The following is a 14,086-nucleotide window of genomic DNA, read 5'->3' on the forward strand; positions in this document are numbered from 1 at the left end:
CTGGCCAAAACAACCTAATGGAGAAGAGGTTTACTTGGCTTACATTACTCAATGCACATTACATTATATAGCACTACAGTTCATCCTGGTGGAGCTAGAAAGACAGCAAGAGCTAGTAGTCGAGGACGCCAGACTAGAAAATGGTGTCACCCACTTTTAAAGTCCATTGCCACCTCAATGAATCTAATTAAAATAATGTCTGTAGACTTGATCAGAGGCTTGTCTTCTGGGTGATTCTAGAACTTGCCCAGTTGACAATCAGAATTGGCCATCACAACCAACTGACAGGTAACAGAACTTTATTACTAAAAAAAAAAAAATGAGAAGTAGAAGAGGCATGAATGATGCAGTGCCCTCCCCCTCCCACTCCCCCATCTTCCCACGAACACCAGCTAACCAAACACACACCATAACTGAGCCACCTATGGACTGGTTGCTTTTCACCAAGTCCTCTCCCACTAAGAGAGCTCTTTGGAATCATATGTGAATTCTCTGAGAATGACAAATAGAATCATAGTAATTACATGGAAATGGAATACATGACACATAAAAATCAAAATACGGGCATATGAACATATATTCTAGACCCTCACTAGTAGCTCTACTTTAGAGAAAAATAAATGTTTCAAAGAATATAATAAGTATCTTACAAATATTTTCACTACTGTGTGTCCACATAGCCCAAGATCTTTCAAAGACTTTTATTATTGAACAATCAGTAGAATACTTTTGCTTATGTATAATCTCTCTCTCTCTCTCTCTCTCTCTCTCTCTCTCTCTCTCTCTCTCTCACACACACACACACACACACACACACACACACACACACTCACAAGGTCTTTCTAATTACCATGTCAATCGTTTTAACTGTGTCACTGCAGATTGGCAGATTGGCCAGCATCCTGCTGGCTTCCTGGGTGCTATGGTCTCACCATCACATCCAGTTTATTTTTATTTTCCCTACTTGAAGTAGGCAATGATAAGTCACTGTCCACCATGCTCTGTGATCAATACCTTGTGTTCAGTTTTGAGGAATGCCATCATCAACACCATTAAAATCCTCAGGAAAACCAAAGTTGGTGTTTTGTGCTGCTACCAGAATTTGTTACTCAGAAAAAGAGTTCCAATGATGGAAACCTATAATTTCCATTTTAATGTGATTTTTAGGCTCTAAGAACTAGTCCCACAGGTAAGTCTCCCACTGTACATATCATTAAAAACTACAGCAGTGTTTCCTCGATTCTCTCTGTAAGACACACTTCTTACATGTTATCTCTCAACCCATATAATCTATTCCATCCCACTTTGCAGATGAAAACCTTTAAAATGGTCTAGACTTCATCCCAAGTGACTTCAGATGTATGAGTTCAACCACTGTTTCCTGCATTCAGGATAAGGATATCCAAAGGACAAAAAAGCCACCCATCATGTATCTTCCAGTCTCTCCATGTCACTTGCTAATGAAACAAAATATTCTAAATTCTCTTTTCTGTTGCCTGGGTCTTTAATTGAGGGAATGAAGGAAGGAAGGGGTGTAACCTTCACAAATTTCCAGATTTCCCTCCACCCTGCTTTGTAGCTTAAGTGGCCAGGTAGCCCATCCTTCTTGTGGGTGTGAGCCCCCTGAGCAACAGGAGAATGGCATTCTGGGAAAGGCATTTCCTAGCCTGGACATTAGCAGTTGAAACTTCCTTTGAGCCAGTTGTACAAGCCAGCTGTGCAAGCTGGCTTTCTTCCTGACTCCTGGTAGCTACGGGAGGGAGGTGAGGAAACCCGTTTGCTGAGGAAAACCAAGCAACATTGTATTAATTAAATTCACATCAGTGTTGTAAATATGCCCAGAGGCCAGGGTGATGAGTGCATTTTATAAATCAAATAAATGACTAATAACTTCTAGAGGTTGCTAAATGTAAAAATGTTTGAAGAATAGACGTTGGCTGCATGAGGGTTATTCTTGCAAATTAAAACACACTCTGAAAGCATTAACCTGATTGATAATCTAAATCAAACTCTGTTTCTGGGTGGATTTCCTTCTTTATGAAATTTTTATTGCAAAGGGAGGTAACCACATGAAAGTCATTCTCCATGAACTATTTTTTTAATTTCTGAAATTAATAGATAAAAAAGAAGTCGGGAGAGACATAAAACCTGCCATACTTCTGATGACTTCCACATCGCAGACACTTGGCCTTTGCTCTTGTCTTTAGGACCCACCCTAAAAATTTCTGGAAATCAGGTGGAAGGAATGAAAAATAGAGGAGGAGGATCAGAAAGAAAGGAAGAGAAAAGGAAAGAAAAGAAAAGAAAAGAAAAGAAAAGAAAAGAAAAGAAGAAAAGGGCCATTTCAGACAATAGTTTGAAATCCTACCCATGTGTAGGAATTACTGAAATGAAATGCAATGTCCAGGGCCACCTCACTGTGACCCTTAAGTAAAAGTGAATCATTTATGCTTATGGTTGAAACTACAGCAAAGTATAAATTAAATTTGGGGAAAGTGGAACAGAGATTTTCTTGCAAAGTTTTCAACATGTTACTGTCATTTCCAATTTGGAGGTTATTTGAGCTGGTTTCAGCATCAGTTACAAGGACATGAGCACTCACCAGGCCAAGGAATCCTTCAAGGTATTGTGGGCTCAACCAGAACTTAGCTGTTTTTAAATCAACAAAACACCTACTATGGAAGACAGAAGCTACAGAAGTAAGAAGAACTTGCCTAAATTCTCCTTGAGTCATTAAAAGGATCCAAAACTAAGACATGCATTTTTCCCTCTACTGATATCCAGAAATAAGTCACAGTGAAGAAAAAGTAAGACCAGGAAAGGAAAGGGAGGAAGAAAAAGAAAATAAGGGAGGAAGAGAGGAAGGGAGGAAGAGAGGGAGGAGGAAGGCAGGCAGGCAGGCAGACAAGTTCTAAATGCAAACAAAAGTTAGCAGTCTCCTAGTCCCCTCCTGTACTGGCTGGTGTTTTCTGTCAACTTGACACAAGCTGGAATTATCACAGAAAAAGGAGCCTCAGTTGTGGAAATGACTCCATGAGACTCCAATGTAAGGCATTGTATCAACTAATTATCAAGTGGGAAGGACCCAGTCCATTGTGGGTAATGCCATTCCTAAGCTGGTGGTCTTAGGTTCTATAAAAAAGCAAGCTGAGCAAACCAGGGGAAGCAAGTCAGTATGTAACATTCCCTCCATGGCTTCTGCATCAGCTCCTACTTAATGACCTGCTTGAGTTCCAGTCTTGACTTCCTTTGGTGAAGAACAGCAATATAGAAGTGTAAGCTGAATAAACCCTTTCCTCCCCAACTTGCTTCTTGGCTGTGATGTTTGTGCAGGAATAGAAGCCCTGACTGAGACACATCCCATCTTAGCATCAGGTACAGATACCCACTCTAGCTCTGAGTCCTGGTCAGTTTGCTCAGTAGTGTGCTGAAAACTGCTCTGACCTTACTTACATCAGAAAGACTTTGATCTATGTATTTGTAAGTTTCATTGGATGTGCGCACGTGTGTGTGTGTGTGTGTGTGTGTGTGTGTGTGTGTGACGTAGATCATGTACAGAGATAGAGGCAGAGACAGACATGATAGATCCAGATATAAATAGGTATAAATAGAGACAGAAATAGAGGTAGATGATATAGATAATAAATACAGATACAGATTTTCCAAACTTAACAATTTTGTAAATTTTCTAGAACTCCTTAAGAATCACTTGGTTCTTAAAAGTATATGACTAAATTATCTGTGTATCTAATTTTTGTCAGTCACAATGTGATAAGACAATAGAAGAGGTTTGAAGGGCAGAGATATAGCTCAGTGGGTAAGAAAGCATGCTACTCTGTGAGAAGAAATTATTTCAGTTCCAAGCACCCATTTTGGAGTATTCACAGCAGTTGTAACTCCATTCTCGGAGGCTCCTATACCTCTGATCTCCCCAGGCACCTGCAGTCTCATGCACGTACTCACACAAAGATGCACACATAGGTAGAACTAAAAAATTATAAGTATGAATCTTTTTTTCCCAACTTTATTAACTTGAGTATTTATTTACATTTCAATTGTTATTCCCCTTCCCGGTTTCCAGGCCAACATCCCCCTAACCCCTCCCCCTCCCCTTCTTTATGGGTGTTCCCCTCCCCATCCTCCCCCCATTACTACCCTCCTCCCAACAATCATGTTCACTGGGGGTTCAGTCTTGGCAGGACCAAGGGCTACCCCTTCCACTGGTGCTCTTACTAGGATATTCATTGCTACCTATGAGGTCAGAGTCCAGGGTCAGTCCATGTATAGTCTTTGGGTAGTGGCTTAGTCCCTGGAAGCTCTGGTTGGTTGGCATTGTTGTTCATATGGGGTCTCAAGCCCCTTCAAGCTCTTCCAGTCCTTTCTCTGATTCCTTCAACGGGGGTCCCGTTCTCAGTTCAGTGGTTTGCTGCTGGCATTCGCCTATATATTTGCTATATTCTGGCTGTGTCTCTCAGGAGAGATCTACATCCGGCTCCTGTCAGCCTGCACTTCTTTGCTTCATCCATCTTATCTAATTGGGAGGCTGTATATGTATGGGCCACATGTGGGGCCGGCTCTGAATGGGTGTTCCTTCTGCCTCTGTTCTAAACTTTGCCTCCCTATTCCCTGCCAAGGGTCTTCTTGTTCCCCTTTTAAAGAAGGAGTGAAGCATTCACATTTTGGTCATCCTTCTTGAGTTTCATGTGTTCTGTGCATCTAGGGTAACTCAAGCATTTGGGCTAATATCCACTTATCAATGAGTGCATACCATATGTGTTTTTCTGTGGTTGGGTTACCTCACTCAGGATGATATTATAAGTATAAACCTGTAAGCAAGGTTTTGGTCACCAGACTTAATTTCATGTTAGTAAAGCAAAAAAAAAAAGTGTTACTCAGTATTTGGAAAAATAAAGTCTTTGAATTGAGGAATGTCAACCACTCGGAAGTCATTCCATGCTGACTGGCCTTGAATTAAGGGGGCCTTGAGAATAAGTCTTCCTCTTCCTCTGCACAGGACATGATCAGCTGACACTAACTAAACACAGACTCCTAACATCCACTATTCTAGTGCTGACTATGGGGGTTTAAGATCTGAAGTGGAAATTTCTGGTTTCTTTGGAGGCTCTGTTGTGTCGTGTGATATTTCTCTAGAAACTATCTTATGAGATGACTTTTTGCTAAAGCAGACACATGGGAGGATGTTTTGCTGAGAAAAGACACGTGGTGTTCTTCTGGAAGCTACTTGAGGAAAAGGCATGTGACGTTTTGCTAGAGCATGTGCTTGAGAGAAGGCATGATGTTTGGAAAGGTTATAAATATAACCCAATGGGCAGCGGATGACACCGTATGGTATTGGTCCCCCTTGCCTTCTTTTGCTGATCTTTGTTTGTTGTGACTTCTTAGAAATAAACACACAAAAGAACTTCTGATAGTCTTCTGGTGGCTTCTGTGGACTTGGGCCGATTGGCAGAGCCTCCCAGTTTCTTCTGGATCAAACTGCTGTTGCTGATTCAGGAATGGTGCTTGCAAGTGGATCAAGATGCCGCTGCTGATTTATGTGAACCAAACTGCTACTATTCTGACAATGAATAATTAGATTCACCCAAAAATACTGTTTCTAAACAGATCCACATCCTCCTTTTCCCTATTAGCCTTTCCTTTCCATTACCTCTGGTGGGCGGTGGGCTAGAAGAGAAGGGAGGTTGAAGCATTTAAGTACACTTATTAAAGTAGATTTTGAAAAATATAAGCCTTCAAGGGTCTATTTTATTTCATTCTGTGGGCATGTCAGGAAACTGCTTTCTGCATTTCTATTCATATATCTCCTTACGGTGACAAGAACTGACAGTAGAGGTAGGGCTTCCATGTGTTCTGCTAAATTCAACAAGAATATCCCAGAAACATAGATATACTTTCATGAGCAAAAGTATTTTACAATTTGTGGTAATGGCCATAAAATTCAATGAAAAGTATTTGGAAGAAATGTACATTCCTACAAGTCAGATATAGTGACACGTGTGCACACGCACACGCACATGTGTGTGTGTATGTGTGTGTGTGTGTGTGAGAGAGAGAGAGAGAGAGAGAGAGAGAGAGAGAGAGAGAGAGAGATCTGGACTAAGGTTGGAAGATTAAGTTTGAGGGCTTCCTAGGTTATATAGCACAACATTCAGAAGGAAAGGTTTTAGTTAAAAAGAGAATAGAAGTTAAAAAAACTTATTAAAAGTAGAATCATTTTTGTGATTAATAGATATTTTTCTCTTAAGGAAATGATTTAGGAATTGGTTGTCTAGGAGTGTGTCTGTACATAAAGAAGGAAACACCTACTAAGAGTGATTGAGCCTTAGTGACTCTTTTGTTTAAGATGAGCTAGCGATTGATTGCTTTAAAATTTATTATAACTCTTTATATTCTTTGAGAATTTCCTACAATGAAAGATGATCATAGCCACTACAATTTTCACACACACACACACACACACACACACACACACACACACACACACACACTGTAAAATGGTATCTTCTAAACATGACATGGACATTGTACTAATGCACTCACAGAATCTATGGCTACCTGCAGAAGATGTGCACAAGACCCAGCCAACCAACATTTGGACAGAGATAGATGATGTCATCTCCAGACCCTACTCCTTCCAGAGAAGCCAAAGACAGTTGATGGCTGCTAGGGGAAAGAGAGTTACTCTTCTTTGAGGATGTGGCCACTGGCAGGTTTTGCAGAGTCTGAGGGCAGAGCTTCCCATTCATACAGTTCATGTGTGCAGCTCTAGTTGGATCAGTAAGTTTTGAGACCACTCCCAGACAAACAGCCCGCAGAGAACTTATGTTGGTGTTTGTTTTTCAGTGGAATTGTAACAAGATTTCGTTGCACGTAACTGGACCATGGGTTCACAAAAATACCTCCCTGACAGAAAGTGGAGAAGCCAGAGGAACTTCCTCACTGCTCAGTCACAGATCAGTTCAGACATATCTGGGAAGTAATAACATAAATAAACCAAATGCCTGTGACTGATAATAGGCTCTGGTTTCTGCATGTCAGACTCAGTGGTTCTGCCAGTCCTCGACTACAATGAACTCTTTTCACTCCTCAGTTTTGTTTTGTTTTGTTAATCTTCTCTCTTTGATACTGGGGCTGCCTCCTACAGCCTTTCAGCCTAAGCCTTGGGTTTGATTTTCAAATCTAGCAATAAGCTAATAGCCCAGCCCAAACATATCTCAAGTAAGAAACCAACATTGGATTTCTTTGATGTCATGATGCACTGTGCACTTCTGGCAGAGAGGATGAAGTTCTTGATATAAGGTATCCAGTCAAAGACATGTGTTTACAATTATAGCCTTCGAAATAGAGAGAGGCCTCATAACCATATCCAGGGGGACATGGAAATTACAGCATTAGCAAAGCATGGCCAGAAGCCAATGGTTTGTCCTGGTTTACCTAATGAGCAGTGCGTTTCCACTCCAAATGTGGGTTCTATTTATAATAACATGAAGCTATTTTTCAGATGAACAGAAACCTAGGCATACCTGGCACAGCAACGTAACTAAACTTGAGGATATTGAATTGAAAGAGTATAATAAGGTCTGGCACAAAGAAAAAGCTGCCTGGCAGAGAGCATGCTGGGAAAAGGGGCTTGCCTGTACCTCAAGCAAAATGTTGCTGTGCTGTGGGCAAAGAAACACAGCAGGATTTGGGACATAATGTCTCTCTACTACACTTGTTACCAAATAGCAACTTCAGCAACAAGAAGCCAGGTCCTCCAGTGACCTGGAAAGCTGACAATTTCTAAGTTTCATGGACAGAGTGTAAATGCTGTGATGTCAAGAAGAGTGATAGAGCAAAGGGTGGGCTCTACCTCTGATTCTCCACTTACAGCATTTGTAAGAAACTTTCGTGCTGCCACATGTCCTGGCTCTTGCTCAAAATCCATTGCCTATACTGTATTAGGAGGGAGGGAGGGAGAGAGAAAGAGAGAGAGAGAGAGAGAGAGAGAGAGAGAGAGAGAGAGAGAGGAGAGAGAGAGAGGAGAGAGAGGGGGCCAGAGACAGAAAAACAGAGACAGATAGAGAGACAGGGAAAGACAGAGAGAGACAGAGAGAGGTAGAGACAGAAATACAGAGATGCAGAGACAGAGACAGAAACAGAATGGAGAGACACAAATACAGACACAGGGACAGAGAAAGAGACAGACAAACAGTCAGGTGAGAGACAAACAACTCAGAGATTACCAGCCCAGTGCCTGATCTGCAGGCATTGCTGGGTCTCACCAGTTCTCACTGGCACTCCATAGCAAGTTGTGAGGGAAGAGAAAGAATATGGGGAACTTTAGGAAAACAGTGTGACCAGTCAACTCAACTTCACTGAAACTGGAACTTCATATCTAGGACTGTCCATTGATGCAGAAACAAGACAAGCCAAATGGTAGGAGAAGGAGCCACACAGCTCAGGGAGAAAGGGTGGGAAGAGTGGGCAATGTTCTCTTAATGGGAATTCCATGACGAAAGGAGCCTACCTAGCGAAAGATGGGTTTATGGCTTTTCGAATCCATCAAAAATCGTTAATTTTATGGAAAACCTTTCCCTTCTCTCACTTGTGAGACAACAGGACAACACTCCACATGTTCAGTCATATCCTAAAGACAATGAATGCCCCTCATTACCTTTGTCAGTACATCTATTCATAAACACCACCTTCATTCTGTGCTGAAAATTTGTTGAGCATGGGTGCTCAAACAGGCACAAAAAAAGCTAAATTTTTTTAAAGCAGCCTTGGAAGTGAGAAGCTATTTAACAAGTTAGTAATGTTCAAATGTTAAGAACCTGAAATGGATACATTCAATTCCAGTGAAATAAACTGTGTGTGATACTAATAATTAACTAACAACTGTCACTTGAGTATTGAGTATTGAGACGTTCAGAAAGTGTACTTGGTAACAGTCAACAGTGGGCATAAGAAAAACTCCCTCATCCTCAGCTTTATAAGGCAAAAGATAGTGTTACCACAGTGAGCAGAGAAACCATGAAGGACAAATTTTCTCATGAGCATAACTCAGGAGTCAAAAATCATTCACACAAGGGTTAAAAAAGATGTATCAGGCACAAAGACCACTTCAAGCTTGATCATCCAGACTATGAAGTGGTAACACATCTTTGTCACAAATATTTCATTCCTCTAATTTCTTCAAAGATTAAAAAATCATGGCATTTTGGCATCTTGAAGCTGACGCTGTAAATATCGTCTAATTTTCTCTCTCATGTTACAGTGTCACATTGTACAAATTATAACTGACAACAAGCTGTGAGCAGGAGTTCTGTATTCCCATATACACTAAAATGCAAGCTTTAATTCCTGTAACATTTGAATTTACTTTGACCCTTTCCCCATAACTTACCAATTAAATTTGTTCGACGTTTACAGGTAAAATGTCACACAATTTGATTCTTTAACTGGGTAGTGTTGTTAATGTTTTCATTCATTAAATGTCATGCACCTCACATGTACAGAGCAATTATTCCCTCATATGTGGACCCCTGTTCTCAGTAAAATAGATTTAGAAATCATTCTCCTTGTGGTAATTGCCCTAAAATTCATCAATGTAAATGTCTTGAAATTAAGAAAATTGAGGGGGGGAATGCAGCCCAGCTGTTTCCAAGGCAAGGAAGAAAATATCATCTTCTGTTGATGGGAAACTGAGGTGGCCTGAATGGGAGGCTACAAAGGTGACTTAGCATCCAGTATATCCAATCTGCCGACGTGGTCTTTTTCATAAGGATGGGAAAATATGGGGTAGGGATGTGTCTAAGGCTGAGAGAAAACAGAAATATGACGGAGAAAGCAGGAGAGAGGCTCCTTGGTCATTGGCTAGTGTGACTACATTTAATGTGTCATAAGCATTCACCAAAAATAGATTCCTTTTTTGCATTTTATAAAAAGATAAGAAAAGAAGGAATATATTTGGTGAATTAGCAGTCAGGTGTGGGGTAAGGGGGTGCCTCTTCGAGCCCATACTGAGACATCCCTTCCCCATGAGGGACCAGCTGCCCAATAGTATAGTATAGAATAGAGTTTATTTAGGGTATGGGGAGGGGAGTTGAGGAAGTAGAGACAGAGAAAGGCAGAGAGAGAAAGTAGAGGAATAGAGGCCAGCCATGAGCATGTGGAAAGAGATGGTGGAGAGAAAGGGAGAGGGGGGGAGCAGGAGCAAGAGAACAGAGCAAAAGCAAGAAGACAAAAGAGTGGAGGGGATAAGCAGCCCCTTTTACAGAGAATCAGACACACCTGGCTGTTGCCAGGTAACTGTGGGACAGAGCCTAGACAAAATGTCAACATCTTTTCTCACCAGTGTTCTGAGACTCACTTTTGAGTCTCAAAAGGTCAACCTCATGTCTTCTGGGACCATTAGCTTTTGCATAAGAAAGATCTTGGAAACTGCATTCCTAACATGTCCCCTTTAATGACTTCATTGGCCAACTGAAGAAAACTAATAATATGTGGAGTGCTTTGATGCATTATTATATAGTCCTTTCCTCGGGCTCCTACTGCTGTGACTCCCTTGCTATGGTGAACTGTACCATGGAACCAAAATAAATCCTTCCTCTTGTAAGTTGGCTTTATCAGGACATTTGTCATGGCAACTGGAAACAAAACTAAGGCAAGCATCCACTTTCACCAAGTTACACATGTGAATGCATGTGCACACACACACACACACACACACACATGCACACACACATGCACACACACGTTATCCCATGTGAACATAGCACCATGCTATGAAATGTTCAATACTGCAGTGAAGTCTGCTGAAGCAAAGACACATCCTTCCGTACTGCCCTATCCAAATCCCACACTGTTTGGAACAAACTAACACTGGCTGGATATTGCTGTTTAAACCAAATAATCTGTTTCTGTGTTTGTTCATTCTTTTGAAAGACAGTAATTTTAGGACAAGACATGAGAGCATCTTGAACTCATGTGGAATGAAATGGATAATGATATCATCAAGTACATGTTTCTTGGTGATCTAAATAGGAGTTCATGGCAAACATTTGGGAACTTCTGTTGCTTGTAGAATCCTCATTAAAGTCTAGATTCCTATTGCTTCAGAGAGGCACAAATCAGTAAGAGGAGACCATCTGGAAGTCTGTCCAATTGTATCCATGGTTACATATGTCATATTTACTTTAAACAGGAAAAGCAGTGGCCTCTGCTATTGAGTGGTAGCTCCTGGCACAATGGAAACTATAGTAACTTCAGCAAAGTAGTCAGACTTCATTCAGAAATCTTATCCTGACTGAAAACATCCATCTTCCATCTACAAAGCAACAACCAATCTCTCTTTGAGATTACTTGTCCTAGAGTGCTTGGCATGCGGTGAGTGCTTTTCTGAGCATTGTCCAGTCATAGTGAATTTGATTCTCAAATCAAGTAAGGAAACTGAGGCACTCTTACAAATTTACAGTCAACACAGGAAAAATCTGGGGCCTGAGCCGAGCCATGCTCGCTGCAGGAGTACAATCATATAATACAAAGCAGCCACTTGGCTTTCAGGTTGATGTGCCTTTAATTCAGGGTACACTTAGCCAATTCATAGTCCAAATTCAAGATTAACCTTCCTGCTCTATGGTCCCTCTTCTGCTCAACTCTGGATAGTGCAGAGATACAAAGAGCCCAATGTAGTTTGTGGGAAGAAAGGAGGGGGTTCTCAATTTCAGATCAGTGCTGGTCTCAGTGGTGATGTCTAGCCCTCCTGTGTCTTTGGATGTCTGCTTCTTGACCCTAGGTTTCCTGTGTACAAGTAGGTGTCCATTTCCTTCTGAAAGTTCTAGCATCTAGCATCTAGTTACATAGCTAGTATCCAATTTACATAGATTTACCATTATCTGAAGTGCTCATAGTAAGCTCTAACTCTAAGGACTACCAAACTTAAATTCAGTCTTTTCTTATTCCTCAGGAATCTCAGCTTCCTGTGATGCCCACAGCAGCATGGGTGAACCAGATTTTCTGTCTGCCTTGCTAGAACACAGAACATGGGGGATGTATATTAGCTTGTCTGATTGCTTTCATTCCTGTTGATTCCAATTGTGTACAAGGTCTAGAGATTGAGAATCCATTCCCTTCCTGCCCACGTGCTACACTGTGCTCTTTGTATCTCTGTTCATACTACTGTTCAAGGCCTCAACTGCAAAGAATCCAGAAGGGTCTGCTGATCACTTACCAGACCCATGAGTGGTTACATTCAAAGAACAGGGTGGGAAACCTGGTAGGGCATGGGCAAGTGACCAGATGCTTTACCTTCTTGTTTTCTTCTCTCTGAGGTACGTATTTCCTGTTAGAAGGGCTGTTTCTGTCACTAGGCAACATCAACAACAACAAACTTTTCCTTATCTTATCCCCTTTGCTTTCAACATTGTGAATCATGATGGTCCAATCCTAACTCTCATTTTCAATTCTTACCATTCAACACTTTTGACCTTTGTGAATATGATCATTGGACTCACTCTTTTATTTTTGTTTTGTCACCATAAATTGGTATCCAGAATCCTGTACATACTGTGAAGAGTCTTTCTGGACTTCTGTTCTGAAGCACTAAATGTCTTTCAGTCTTAATAGGTGAAAGTAGCAAGAAATGACAGGAGCAGAAGATGCCACACACATTCACCAGCAGAGGACACAGGTCAGACAGACCTCTCCCAAGACTTCTTCATATGCTATAGCTAGCATAGATATGAGGAAAGGTGACTTTAAAACAGAATGAACCCCACAAGAAAGGTTCATTTGGCACATCTTTTATATCACCTCTCCCTGAACTCCTCAAAAAAGGTTCATTTATCCCACCTCTCTCGTATTTGATTGTTTAAAAAGTATTAGTATTTATAGACAATATTTTTCTTGGTTTATCACCAGGCAGAGAATTTACAAACTCTTGGATTTCCATGAAAATCCTTTTATAAGAACTGTAAATTTGAATAATTTTTAAGAATCATCTTTCTTTCTAAGCATGTATGTACATGTGTGACTGTGTTGGGGGGGGATGTGCACATAAGTGCAGGTACTCACAAAGGCCAGAAGAGGGCATCAGATTCCCCTGTAGCTGGAGTTGTAGATGATCTGACATGAACGCTACTATCTAAACACAGGCTCTCCACCAGAGCAGCAAGAGATCTTAATGACTATCCCATTTCTCAAGATCCAAATGTGAGTATTGAATAATAACTTACTTCTCCAATGAGTAGATATATAGAGTTTCTGTGTGATGGATTCACACTATAAATAAAATGAAGACACATATTGCTGTTATGAGAGTTATGATATATCAGCAGAAGCATACTGAATAAACACTTCCTTGCAATTATTTCCTGTGGAGAGAGGATGACTCTCTTGCAAGAGGCAAGGACCAGTGGGCAGCTTGGCTCCCAAGCACAACAATAACTCAGGTGAAAAATCCTGGTGTGGTTGTGTCACGGAGAGGAAAGAGAGGCAGAGGACAGCAAAACTGAAGTGGAGATCATTGGGTACATTAGCAGAAACCTGAAGGCTCACATTAAGAATTTCATGTTCATCTTATATGAATACCTGAGAGCTACTGGACTTGTTTAACATGAGGATAAAACATGAACCTAAAGAATTTTACTCTAACTACAGTGGGGGAAACATACAATGGAGCCTAAAAGTAGGCACAGCAATGTCATTTAAGGAGAATTTTCGAGTTGAAAAATCATGGTAGCTTAGAAGTGGGTGGTGGACAAAGTGATGGGAAAAGGGATAGTCTAAAATTTTTCTTTATTTATTCATTTACTTATTACTCATTTGTATTTGATTATTTATTGAAGTAGGACCTCGAATTATAACCTACAGTGATTTGGTTTATGCAGCTTAACCTGGCCTCAGATTTGTGGCAAGTCCTCCCGCCTTGGTTTCCTTATGCTGAAATCATAAGCATACACCATGTTAAGTGAGATTAAATTGTGTTTACTAGAATAGCAGGGCTTGGTAATAAAGGAGATGAGGAATAAAGGGAAAGATATGAGCAGTGAGGGAGGAAACATAGCTATCCTTTTCCTCCATT

The sequence above is a fragment of the Rattus norvegicus genome, chromosome 2 (assembly GCF_036323735.1).
Source record: "Rattus norvegicus strain BN/NHsdMcwi chromosome 2, GRCr8, whole genome shotgun sequence".
In the NCBI taxonomy this organism is placed as follows: domain Eukaryota; kingdom Metazoa; phylum Chordata; class Mammalia; order Rodentia; family Muridae; genus Rattus; species Rattus norvegicus.